Source organism: Tachypleus tridentatus, chromosome 7 (assembly GCF_004210375.1).
Source record: "Tachypleus tridentatus isolate NWPU-2018 chromosome 7, ASM421037v1, whole genome shotgun sequence".
Lineage (NCBI taxonomy): Eukaryota > Metazoa > Arthropoda > Merostomata > Xiphosura > Limulidae > Tachypleus > Tachypleus tridentatus.
In genome coordinates, this window is record NC_134831.1 from 184,334,349 (window position 1) to 184,348,724 (window position 14,376).

Here is a 14,376-nt window from a genome sequence, read left to right on the forward strand (position 1 = left end):
GCATGGCCAGTTAATAAATTATTATAATAGAAGGTGTCTAAATGTATGTATATATATATAAAAAAGACTCGTTGTGATGGTAGTGTCATCTACAGACTGTTTTTTGAAGTAGCGATGATAAATAAATTACAATATTGGATCTAAAATCTAAGTTGGGTATAAAAACTGCAAATACGTCCTGTACTTGAAAATGTAGTAAACAATAGAATAATAAATAATATACATTAACTTCTGATACCGTGAGAGGACGCTCCATAATTTATACGTTAGTTTAGTGATCAGAGATCCGTGGGATTTAATGAGTGGATTATTCAAGCTAACCAAGGATATTTTTAAAGGATTTTAAAGTAAAAGGCTGCAGAGTCGTCTTGCTACATCAACCACAGGAATCTAACCACAACTATGATTATAAGTTAAACTTGAAAGAAAAGGGAGTAATTACGATATTACTATTATTAAATTATACAACACGTCAAGTATTCAAAACAATTAAATGTTTTTCTTCTGAAATGAAATATTTAGGATTGTTTGTTTGTTTTTGAATTTTGCGCAAAGCTATACGAGGGTTATCTGCGCTAGCCGTCCCTAATTTAGCAGTGTAAGCCTAGAGGGAAGGCAGCTAGTCATCAACACCCACCACCAACTCTTGAGCTACTCTTTTACCAACGAATAGTGGAATTGACCGTCACATTATAATGCCTCCATGGCTGAAAGGGCGAGCATGTTTGATGCGACCGGAATTCGAGCCCATGACCCTCAGATTACGAGTCAAACGCCTTAACCCTCCTGGCCATGGTGCATATGATATCAAATGCACTTTCTCAGGGGAAAGATTTCTTTGAGATATATATATATGTATATATCGTTGGAATATATTACGTAAATACTGGCAGTGATTTTTTTTACCTTGGCGAGCCTTATGATACCTCGAGAACATATCCTATTTATTTTAATTTTTAGATCGTCCACAGTGTCGTGGGTAACGAATGCGCAATATGTATAAATATAATGATGAGTTCTTTCGGTATTTGGAAAGACTCTCCACTCAAATTTTGTTTCAGGCTTTATTCTGGAAACACTTTGAAGAAAGAGATCACACCGAGGTCTGTGATAACTTACCAGTACAGTAGTTATCTTTGTTATGGTTAAGATATACAACGAGTGTTACAGAGCTGATTTTAGATTTATTTACACATCTTTATTCAGTTAATCTTTGTCGTGTTTGGTATTTGTTTTCATATTAGCTGCAACACTCGTCTGTTGGACCAGTGAAATGGAAACTCCTTCGTAACAAAGGATTATAAGTTCTGCATCTTTATTTCTCTTAACATATAAACGGTGAAAATGGAATAAAAATACATAAAGGTAGTAATACTGTAAAGAAAAACATAGTGTTTTCAAGAATTCCAAACAACAGTGATTACACAGTTCATTCTAATGTTGAGTGATGCACAACAATGATTGTTTTTCCAAAATTAGATGGGGGGTAGAACCCTCATCACATGACCTTACTCACATTATCCTGTGCCACTACATCAAGTTTATTGCTGATTGATCAAGAAATATGAACAGCTACATACACTTATTGCCACTTATATATATATATATTGTTTTTTTGCAGATGAAAGTTCAGGCTTGTTTTAGGTAGAATTAATGTTTATCTACGACATAAAAACAAAATATTTTATGGCAATGTTTGAAGGATCCAGTAGAGTAAATAAATAAACTTTTCTGAAAATATTAGAGAAAACCATCATGTAATAATCGTTGATACTTTACTTGTTTAAATATTAATTTTGTCGTTAGATGACAGCACTTATGTCGAACGTTTTTATTTCTTGTGTATAGCGTGAAAAATTCAAGTAGGCATTTTTTTCTGTAGAAACTATTTTATTCAAAATAAGTGTTTAATATATTTCCTCCTTATATCTAAAAGTTATTTAAGTTAATTTTAGAATCTATGTTTTTGTATGCGAACTTGAAAATAATAAGAGTTTGTTTGTGTGCTTGTGAATAATTGACAACCAGTCATTTATGACCCTAGAGTTCCAAGTTTCACTGTGTCGGTATTTGGGTATTGATGTTGAATACCCAGGAGGGTCAGGTACATTAGACCTCTTCCTCCCTCCCGAACGATTATAGCGTCTGTCTTTAGGAATTTTTTTTTATAGCTTTGGGCCAGAGTAAAAGTATAACATCGTACTCAGGCCCATTTCAGGGCTCAGTCCATGCATATGACCCTAGAGTAACAATTATATGTTTGTTTTTGAATTTCGCGCAAAGTTACTCGAGGACTATCTGTGCTAGCAGTCCCTAATTTACTAATGTGAGACTAGAGGGAAGGCAGCTACTCATCACCATCCATCGCCAACTTTTGGGCTACTCTTTTACCAACGAATAGTGGGATTGATCGTACGTTATAACTCTCCCGTGCTGAAAGGGCTAGAATATTTGGTGCGACGGGGATTCGAGCCCGCGAATCTCGGATTAAGAGTCGAATGCCTTAACCACGTGACCATGCCGGGCAATATGGAAGGAATGAAAACAGCAGAGCACTTTTAAACCATAAAATGCCAAAAAAAAAAAAAAGCTTTGTACTGTCGAACCCCTTAACCCACCTGGCCATACCGGGCCAAAGATTATATTGTTAATTGCTTCTATTATTAGTAACCTATGTCGTTCTGTCTGTCCAATTATTTGTTAGCCACAGTTTTATTACTATTAATTAGAAATCGTTTTAAATTCGTCTGTACCCTAACTTTCGGCTGTTAGTCTAATTTTTAATAACCGAATAAATGATTGATTGTTTGGAATATGGAGAATTTATATCAGTTTCTCTAGAAGTGTGCTTGAATCTAATGAACAAAATATGGTCACCTTACAGTTATGGCCAAGAATGGCTTAGAGGTTAGCGTATTGTACTATGGATTTTAAAGGTCCAAGGTTCGTGCCTCGATGCTTTTATACTTCTGAATTTCAAGTTTTTTTTAATGAAACTGGGCAAATACCGTATGGCAGCATGTGCTGCTGACCAATTGCCTTTTCTCTGGTCAGTAGTGACGCCAGTAGGTTTTCTGACATGACAACTTAGCTCACATGTGGATGACAGTATGTTATTATTACTGTGAAGTTTAAATGAGGTTACGTATTCCTTTACAAATGTACGTCATTTAGTTTTAAGAACTAAATAAATTATTATTTAACACCTCTTTTATAGACGGCTTGTTGTTTGTGTCTCTAACGGGTTTATGATGATAAACTAAAGTGTAACAGTTTCGCGGAGTAACAGTAGCTAAGTTAGGTACGGAACCATTACTTAGAGCTAACCCTATCCCGGTCTTGAGTACCATATGTGATACACAGCTAAATTTCTCTGACATGCAGCTAATACTCGTGAAAGCGGCAACAGGAACTAACGTTTTGGTTCAACGTATGAGATTAGATTAGTTTTATATAGGGGTCACACGTAGCGCTCAAAACACGTGTGAACTGTGACAGGTTAAGTTACTTTCATTCAAAAGAAAAAAGTTGCACAGCGGTATGTCTGTGGACTCACACAGCTAGAAATCGGGTTCCGATACCATAACTGTGTAGTTTTGTTCTTAATTTCAAACAAACAAACACACTCAAGAGAAAAGTATGAAGCTAAGATTTTTAGTAGCTAAAAACTTTAACCCACTTTCAGTAGTCAAATAAGTGTATCCATACATAAAACAACTCATTAACATGGCCTAAAAGATGGATAGGTTTAATTTTGTAACAGAATTCTGTGATTACTACTTTTTTAAAACTTCCCCTGCTTACTGTCACATGGACAGTTTCACATCGTTTTAAAACTTCTTAGCTTGCGTCTGGTTATAATCTAGCATCAGTCATATCAAACTTGTTCAGTGATGTTGTTCGTGTTTCGAATTAAGCACAATAAAGCTACACAATGGGCTTTCTGTGCCCTGCTCATCAAGGGTATCGAAACTCAGTTTCCAGTGTTGTAAGACCGCAGACATATTTAACGAAGCGCTAATAAATATGAGGAACCACTTAGCTGTGCTGTTTGGTCGAAGTGTACTAAACTAACGTACAATTTGTTTGTCGACTTCTTTTTTCATAATATTTGTTTTCAGTCCTAGACTGGGCGTGGACTAGTGGGAGACTTTTGCCGTACACTGAATTGGACACGTTTTTGCAAATATACGCTCTGCACTTTGAGCCAAAATGCATTATAGAAGCAACCAAGCAAACCCCTATGCTCGATCAGACAAGAGTAGCTCAAGAATTGGCGGTTGGTACTGTTCTCTAGCTCCCTTCTCTCAAATATATCAGCTCCAAAGTAGGGAAGACCGCATATAGTAAGGACTTGCGTGTTGTGAAGTATGGAAGACCGTATGTAGTAAGAACTTACGTGATGTGAAGTAGGGAAGACCGTATGTAGTAAGAACTTACGTGATGTGAAGTATGGAAGACCGTATGTAGTAAGAACTTACGTGATGTGAAGTATGGAAGACCGTATGTAGTAAGAACTTACGTGATGTGAGGTATGGAAGACCTATGTAGTAAGAACTTACGTGATGTGAAGTAGGGAAGACCGTATGTAGTAAGAACTTGCGTGATGTGAAGTAGGGAAGACCGTATGTAGTAAGAACTTACGTGATGTGCAGTAGGGAAGACCGTATGTAGTAAGAACTTACGTGATGTGAAGTATGGAAGACCGTATGTAGTAAGAACGTACGTGATGTGAAGTAGGGAAGACCGTATGTAGTAAGAACTTGCGTGATGTGAAGTATGGAAGACCGTATGTAGTAAGAACTTACGTGATGTGAAGTATGGAAGACCGTATGTAGTAAGAACTTACGTGATGTGAAGTAGGGAAGACCGTATGTAGTAAGAACTTACGTGATGTGAAGTAGGGAAGACCGTATATAGTAAGAACTTACGTGATGTGAAGTATGGAAGACCGTATGTAGTAAGAACTTGCGTGATGTGAAGTAGGGAAGACCGTATGTAGTAAGAACTTACGTGATGGGAAGTATGGAAGACCGTATGTAGTAAGAACTTACGTGGTGTGAAGTATGGAAGACCTATGTAGTAAGAACTTACGTGATGTGAAGTAGGGAAGACCGTATGTAGTAAGAACTTACGTGATGTGAAGTAGGGAAGACCGTATGTAGTAAGAACTTACGTGATGTGAAGTATGGAAGACCGTATACGGTAAGGACTTGCGTGATGTGAAGTTTTGAAACAAAACATATTCATCCTGTCCCTAACAGCAGTCTCTCAGAGAGACTGTAGTATGTCTTCGGATTTACAACGCTAAAACCAGGCGTTTGATTTCCCTTTTGTGGGCACAGCAGACAGCCCAAAATGACTTTGTTATGACAAAACACACACCCTAAGTACACACAAGTAAAATAAGCCAGTGTTTTATCTGCTGCATCAGTGCCATTGACAACTCAAAGAAGATTTATTTATAAGAAGGAACAAAGTCATCTTTTAACTGCCATTAAGTTTCTCTTCTAATGTTACATAAAAGAAAATGCTGACAATTAACAACACGCCAGAAATATTTTAACAGCTATTAGATATGCATGAGTAGAGGGCTCTGTGACTCAACCTTGAACTTAAGATGTATAAACTGACACACACATACACAAAAAAACCAATTAGATTTTTTGTGTGCATGGGTGATTAAACACACACAATCAACCTCATTGTTTACCCTCTTCGTAAGTCGTTAAATGGGCACGAAACCTTGAACCAAAGATATCTGGTTACCTCTTTGTAAAGACTCGTGTCTGTTGGAAGCAGCAAAAAGTTCAATTTTCTAGACTACACATCATTTAAAGTTACATAACTTTGAGGCATTAGTTTATTTATGTAAATCAAATTCCTCATCATGGTTAGTCAAGCTATACGTAACCGATTACGCTCGAAAATACGATCGCGTTTATTATGGTAACGATAAGTAATAATAAAGAAAGACGTCTGCACGTTTTTTTCTTTTATTACACGGTCTTAATTCAATTTGTTAGCATTTCAGCAAGAAGAAAACTAATAAAAACTAGCCCTCTAGTGACTGTAAGTATAAATTCAAAGGCGAGGGTATTGCAAAAAGTGGTTTCTTTTGAATTTCTCGCAAAGCTACGCGAGGGCTATCTGCGCTAGCTATCCTTAATTTAGCGGTGTAAGACTAGAAGGAAGGCAACTCTTTGATTAATTTTTTACCAGTTAATAATGAGACTGACCGCCACATTATAATGGGCCCAAGGCTGAAAAAATAGCATGTTTGGGGATTCGAACCTCCTACCCTTAGGTTGTGCGTCAAATGTCTTAGTCATTTGGCCATACTGGGCCTGGTGTCAGTGTTTGTATGTGTCTCTGTCAGTGGTTCCGTACGCGCACCTTAAAAACCAATGAACCGACATATACGAAAATTTTATACAAGATGGGAAATTAGTTCCCCCCAGATTTTGTCCGGATCCAGTTTCTGTAACACTTTGAAACATTTTTTTTTTTATAAATGGGTTCACGGTTTAGGGTTAATTAATACTCCAGTAAAGTGTGATCGGGTTTGTACCAATTTTCATGAGCAGATTACGGATAAGACTCCTCATAATTCAGATCGTTGATCATTCTAGATCTGAGATGGATTTTCTGAGTTTTCCAAGATGAAATGTGATGCTATTTAATACAAACGCAAGCAATATCGAAAAAGGAGAGGGGGCAAGAGCGTGCACTCTTTCTCTGTAAACTATTGTTTTTGTTTTCCTGGAACGTGCAACGCGTATTGACCCAGAATGGCCAGGTGGTTAGGACGCTCGACTCATAATCTGAGGGTCATGGGATCGAATCTCTGTCACACCAAGTATGCTCGCTCTTTCAGCCGTGGGGATCAATCCTATTATTCGTTGGTAAAAGAGTAGCCCAAGAGTTGGCGGTGGGTGGTGATGACTAGCTGCCTTACCTCTAATCTTACACTGCTAGATTAGGGATGGCTGGCGCAGATAGTTCTCGTGTATCTTTGGGCGAAATTTCGATACAAACAAACAAGCAACGCATATTATTAACATTATAACGACGCAAAGAATTTTAACTAAATCAAATGAGACGTTCGAAATCCCTGCGAAGATAAGAACACTAGAATAAGCATTTAAGTTAGTTCTAAAATAGCTTTTATAAAAACGAAGGAGCCAATCAGATTGTAGTTTCTTTAGTTCGTTCTTAAGTGTGATTTTCCGGTTTTATATTTAACATAATCGATTCTTGAAACAGATATGTACAACATGAAAAGAACTTGTACACGTTTCTTCTTGTCGGAAGTTAAACGCCTCTGTCTTGTTAAAATCGTTATTTTAAAACAGAAGTGTTCCATTACCAAAAAAAAGTTAAGGAACATAATGTACACGATCTTCCTGTAAAAAACTTGAAGGTAGGTAGCCGGAATCTGCGCAGATTGTACAGTTTAACTTTTCCTCGTATTACTAACTGTCCAGTTGTGGTTGCTCGAGTAACCTTGTCTAGCACCAAGACAATCTGGTTTCTGATGCAAGATAAAAATCAACAGGTGGTCTTCACAGCCCTCGTGCCAGCTGCCTCGTGCCACGTGACAAGACGAGAGCAGATGCTTCTGACAGAGAATCAAGCTTTAAGGGACCGTATGTATAATTAAAGCTTGTTGGAGATCCCTTAATAGTCTTAGAAGATTAAAAGAAAATATAAATGTTAGATAATATATATTAATTTTCCTAACCAGAGCAAAAAAGAAGAAATCGCTCATAGACGAGATTCACTTTTCTGATTGAATATTTCTTCTACATAAATCGTAACAATATAAAATAGTTTTATGAAGTTTATTTAAAAAATGTAAGGCAAAAGTGAGCTAGATCCTAGACAAATAAAGAACTGAAAACTATATTTCAGGCAAGTCAAACGTCAGCTTCGTGGAGCGGTATGGAGCTCCCCCTGTTGGTTGATAAGAAATTTCACTGTCAATAAGAACAAACCCGTACGAATGAGGAAGTAGAAATGTATTTTTTCACATAGCCATTCGGCGTTGATAAATAAAAGTCTAACGCTACTAGGAAATGTAATCGGATGAGACGACTTGATTGATAAGACATTCCAGTGACAGAAAACCATAAATGATCTTTGGGTGGATGGGTGTGTTCGTTTTGACCCGGGTGATTTGTGTGTTAGGAGAGACGAGCTTCGTGAATGTTATCTTGTTCTAGACAAGAGGGTTTTTTTTCTTTATCACACCCATCCCGAGGTCCAGAGTAACAACAAAATATGGTTATTTCGTGTTCTAAATATGTTGCTTTTGTTAAAATAAGAAAACTGAAAGTAAGAATTCACATTTGAACCAATGTGAAAGCAACGCTCGAAAAGATGTTATTTTGAATGTTATACGATGGTGTAGCGGCCCCTCTTTTCTCTCGGCAGCATCTTGAGAGAAAGAAGGCACGTGCCGACGGAGCAGATGTTCTTTGGCTGTCCTCAGGCAAATTCACGTTAGTGTTAGGGCGCGGCTGATAGTTTGGTCAGCAAGCTGCCAATGCTCAACAGATGGTCCGTAGATTGCTTCCATCGATAGCAACCTTCGGTTGCACCACACACCGAGAGGTCGTGCGCATGCACGCGTGCGAGACATACTTGTTAGTATTGTTACAGAACGCTAAAGAGCTACAGGCAGGTGTGAGGCTACCATTCGCCAGTTGAGCCTAGGAACAAAGTTCAATGCTTGATTGCCGGTCTTCTTATACTTCGGGCAAGAACTGCTCTTAACTATAGCTTATTGTTCTGTTTGTGGCACCGCGAACACGTGGCACGCGACAACAGGTAACTAAATTGCGCCATACATCAGGAGACTAAGATAAGCTTTTAAACCTCATTAAGAGTTCGGGTTCTTTTGTTGTTTAGTCATACTTTAATAGTGCTTTACCTCTAAATGGCACTGAAACCTTTTAATTACCGTTAATACAGGTTACGGCTCACAAGTGTTATCAACAGTTTACGTTTCTTAATTATTGTGGTATATAGAGATCTAAACGCCAGCTTTTCATATACACGTCCCGCTGATTTAGTATCACAAGTTTGCAAATAGTTAGTGTAATCCAGTATTTTCTTTACTTTTCAAATATGCCCCCCCCCTTCCTAGTGACACAGCGGAATGTCTCCGGACTCGCGCCGCTAGAAACCAAGTTTTGATACTCGTGGTGGGTAGAGCACAGATAGCCTATTGTGCAGCTTTGTGCTTAATTACAAACAAACAAACAAACCTTTTCAAAGACAGTTTAAGATAGTTATACTTGTAGTACAAAGTGCTAGCTTAGTGTCTGTGTTTACGTTATGTTTGTAAATTTTAAACAGGCTGAATATAAACAAAACCGTCTGTTTATTATGTCTATCACTAATCTCTAGCCCGCCACACTTTCATCGAGTTACTTCTGGAACTTCAACGTTTGATAACTTTTTGGTCTGGTCACCATGTGGTTAGTCTATTTTTTCAGCTTGCTGCTAGTTTCGTGATGTAAATACAGTTAATAAGTTAATATTATATATTTATTACAAAGCAGTTTACATAACAGATATTTCTCACGCTATACTTTCTCCATAATATTATTATATTCATCATCTTGTCAGAATTACCCTACTAATAATTTCCTCAGTCTTATCCCACTCAACATTGTGAAAGGACTAAAATGCTATATCTTTTATAAAGAAATTGGCTTCTGTTTTTTGTAGTTTATTTTGTCTTTTGTGTTGAAAGTAAATATTTGTTCAATTCTGAATCGTAACATTGATGTAAATTAAATTACTCCCGACGTTTAAGTTCTTTAGCTTATTACAGTGATATACATAGTTAAGTTTTGCTTCTCTTGGGTTAGTTTAATAAATTGTTATTGTTCAAGTAGTTTTATTTTGACTAATGTAAGTTGTTTAAATTCCTTATGTAGAAAAAATTTTCCACCCTGATGTGTTCACAACACCTTGTTCCTCGCTGGAACGGCAATAAGTTTTTAGGGGTTCGATTCCCTGCGGTGGACACAGTAGATAGCCCAAAATGGCTTTGCTCTGTTGCAAACAGATTACACTCATGAGCGGATAGATAGAATCAGTCAAATAAGTATAATCAAGTGATTAGCAAATGAACAACATCCAACAGTATTTAAAGCTCAGTAATATGAAAAACATTCGACGTTTTGGAGAATATTGAAGGCAAGCCAATTTCCGTCCATCTGCTCTTCGTTGGCGCACATATGTTCGTATCTGCACACCTCGTTCTTTGCTCAAACAAAACCAGGGCACGGCGTGCAGCTGCCCACCTGCCTATAGACTAGGGTCTGGCGGGACTGAGCACGTGATGGCTATAATTTGGAAGCTATATTGGTATTTTCAATGTCATAGGTGTAGTACATGCAGACCTGCGTGCGTTAAATCTGTCGAAGGTATGGGTGTTGTCAGGTCAACGGCTCTAAAAGATAGCGATGACATATGGTTTTGTAACCGTTGCAGGTTAACTCTGATCAATAGGCAACAGATAATATTAGCTGAATTATCCCAAATGTCACCAGACTATGCTGTTGTTTGTTATTAAGCACAAAGCTACATAATGGGCTATCTGTGCTCTGCCTACCACGGGTATCGCAACCCGATTTCTAGCCGTATAAGTCCATAGATATACTGCTGTGCCACTGAAAGGCTGTTTTGGTTTTGTTAGACGTTAATTCGATGTTTATTAATTTTTCTTATTTCTCACACTTGCTCTATTCGTTTCTGTTTTCATTTCGAACTTTTTCGATACCTGTGTATTAATGAATGATCTTGATATTACACATAGTGTTTGAATTGAAGGGGAAAGTGTGGAGAAAACACCCCTTGTTAACAAAAAGAAAGAAAAAAACAATAGACTGTTAACTGCTTGATTGTTACAACGTGCATCTGTTAATGGATTTCAATAATTATCTTGTTAGTGTTTTATTAATGTTTGGTATAGAAAATATATTATCTTCCGCAGAACGCTTCAATGTTTATTTTATCTTACAATATTCGTTTCTTTGCTATGAAATTTTAGCACAGACCTACACAAAGACTATCTTCACACAGTCATCTCTAAGCTTAAGCGAATAGATTATAGAATGAAGCAAATAAAACATTAGTCCGCAGCACCTACGGTCACTCTTAAAGTTCATACAAGAGGAATGGCGTGTGTTTTTGCGGTAACTACATGAAAACTATGAACTCTCCGATTCACAGATGGGACACTAACAACTAGGCCACGCTCGGTCCTTTACTTAATGCGTAATGCTTTCCAATGACAAAATTCACCTGAAATTGCAGGTAGTTTTATCTAAGTGTGGTAATACGTACTATTATTTTTCTAAGCATGTAAAGTACGTGTAGGATGTGGGTTAAGAAACAGTTGATATTTCCTTTGAATATATTTATTGCAGCTAAAGAAATTAATTATAACTATCTGGTTTTATTACATTATGTAACAAATTTTTTACTTTTCCTTATTCCTGGGCAGAAAGTGTTATTTCCCAATTGCTTATGCCTAAAGTAAATAGAAAAGGCCTATTTTCCTCTTCAAACTTTATTTTTGTGACCTGGGAGCGTATAACAAAAACATGATGGAAGACTATATCTGGGGCCTGATACGTGAAAGTGATTTACATTACAGTCGCAAATCTCGAAAAGCTACTCACTTCTAAACATTTTTGTATAACTTTAGTGTAAATATATGTAAATCTTGATTCATATGTTGTTTTATTCAGACCTTATGTAAATGAAAATGTGCAAATTTGCTCGTTTTTACATAGAAAATAGGTTAATTTCTAAATTTCTTTATCCAGGTCACAAAAGCAAAGTTTGAAGGGAATAATGGCCATTTTCTGTACTTTTACAATATAAGCAATTAAGAAATAACACATACTATCCAGGAACAAAATTTGTGTTACATAGTCTTACAGGAGCATGCCGACTTTGATTCTGTAGAAGTTTCTTTGTTTGTTTGAATTTCGCGCAAAACTACAGAAATAGTGGGACTGATCGTCATATCATAATGCCCCTCACTACTGGAAGGACGAACATGTTTGATGGGACGGGACATCGAAGTCACGACTCTGAGACTACGAGTTGAGTGCCCTCTAACGCCTGGCCATTCTTGGTCTTCTGCAATACCAACAGATTCACGAGTGTTTTTTTTTAATTAAACACAGTGCACAATGGGCTATCTGTGCTCTGCCCACCGGTTTCTAGCGGTGTGAATCCGCAGAAGTTCGGCTGTGCCATTGGCGGGAGCAGATTCACGAGTTTTACACAAAACTTAAAAAAAATTGTTTTGATTAGAATAATTAATGTGATTATCTTTGTCCACGTACAGATCAAGCATTCGTTTCCTGTATTGAAACTCTCCCTTCGTCCACTTGTCACAAAGTGAATGTGTGGGGGACAAGGGTGAGAGACATTGCATATTTTGCAAGAACACTTGTTTGTTTGTTTGTTTGTTTGGGAATTTCGCACAAAGCTACTCGAGAGCTATCTGTGCTAGCCGTCCCTAATTTAGCAGTGTAAGACTAGAGGGAAGGCAGCTAGTCATCACCACCCACCGCCAACTCTTGGGCTACTCTTTACCAACGAATAGTGGGATTGACCGTCACATTATACACCCCCACGGCTGGGAGGGCGAGCATGTTCAGCGCGACGCGGGCGCGAACCCGCGACCCTCGGATTACGAGTCGCACGCCTTACGCGCTAGGTCGTGCCGGGCCGTTGCAAGAACACACCCCCATGACTCATTTTACAATAAAGTTAGAAAACAGTTATACTTTTACACTCCAGATAATTATAACATAATTCGTATTTTAACCGACGTTGTTTAAAAAAACCAAAGTTCTTTGGTAATTATTATTTTTGCCCTTTTTATCAAAGTTCGTAAATCTCACCAGTATGCACTACAATTTTCAAAAGACTTCACGACTCACTGTGATTAATGCTAAAATGTGAAAAGGGACTATATTAAGTTTATGAAATTCTAAGGGGGGGTACGTCTCCCCATGTAAGTTACGCCTATGATGTTAAACACGTATCCAGTAGTTACAGCAGTAGCATCAAGACACGAACGATGAATCGTGAAAAAATGTTTTTTCGTGATTGAAAATACGGAACTAGAAAAGCGTTTCAATCATCACAGTGGAGAAAGTCTCGTAGTGTGATATAGAATATGTATATATATTTTACTGTTATTATTACGACGGAAATTTTATGATTTGTCCATAGTTAAGTCTCGCTGATGATCGAAGTAATACATTTTGAAACGCTTATTACATGTAAATAAAATATTTTATGTTGTACACACACTGTCGACATTCGTTACCACAAGAGAACGATCGCAACTCCCTCTTTTATTTTAATCTTTACACAGTGCTCATCACAAGTTACTAAAACCGAACGCCTTGAAAGACTCTCGTAGTTAAGAGGAAAAAAGACAAGGTCACGTCGTTGTGTTTTAGTTCCAAAAAATATTTATAATGAAAACTGAAACCTAACATAGTGACGTCATGAAAAAGAGCTTCTTAAGTTCCCCACATAATATTATTAACAGAAAATTCAAATGAAATCACCGCCCTTACAGGAAGCAGAAGCTGCAAATTCGTGGGTGGCTATGAATTTATAGCGCCATAAACCTGTTTTCAACAGATAAGGTGGGCACTGCACATATAGCCCACTGTGTAGCTTTGCCCATAACAACAAACAAAAACAAACTTCCTTTCTACATAAACACTGTTTAGTTAGAAGTTGATGGCATTTTAATAGCCAAGTGCTACACAGTGAACTATCTACGTTCTGTCCATCGCGGTAATTCGAACCCCAGATTTTAGCGTTCTAATTCCGTAAGCCTACTGCTGACCCATCAGTGGACTAGCGATGTTCGTGCTTGCGGTAAAAAACAAAACACAAGAACAGCAGACACTGCTCACACGAGTTTAGAAGTACATAAATTCATACTACTAATATCGAAGTTTTCTGACAAATAAAAAATGTTTCATAGAAGGAGTCTTAGTTAATGTGTTATAACATCTACGTAAGCAAGAAATTAATGTGTTAGAACACTTAAGTTAACACGAACTCAATATGTTAAAACACCTACGTTAACAGGAATTTATTGTGTTGGAACACCCATGTTAACAGGAAGTCAATAAGTCAATGTGCTGGAAGACATACATTAACAGGAAGTCAATGTATTAGAACACCTACGTTGGCATAAAGTCGATGAATTAGAACATCAAAGTTAACAGGAAGTCAATAAGTCAGTGTGTTAGAACACACACTTACGTTAACAAGAAGACAATAAGTAAATGTGTTAAAACAACTATGTTA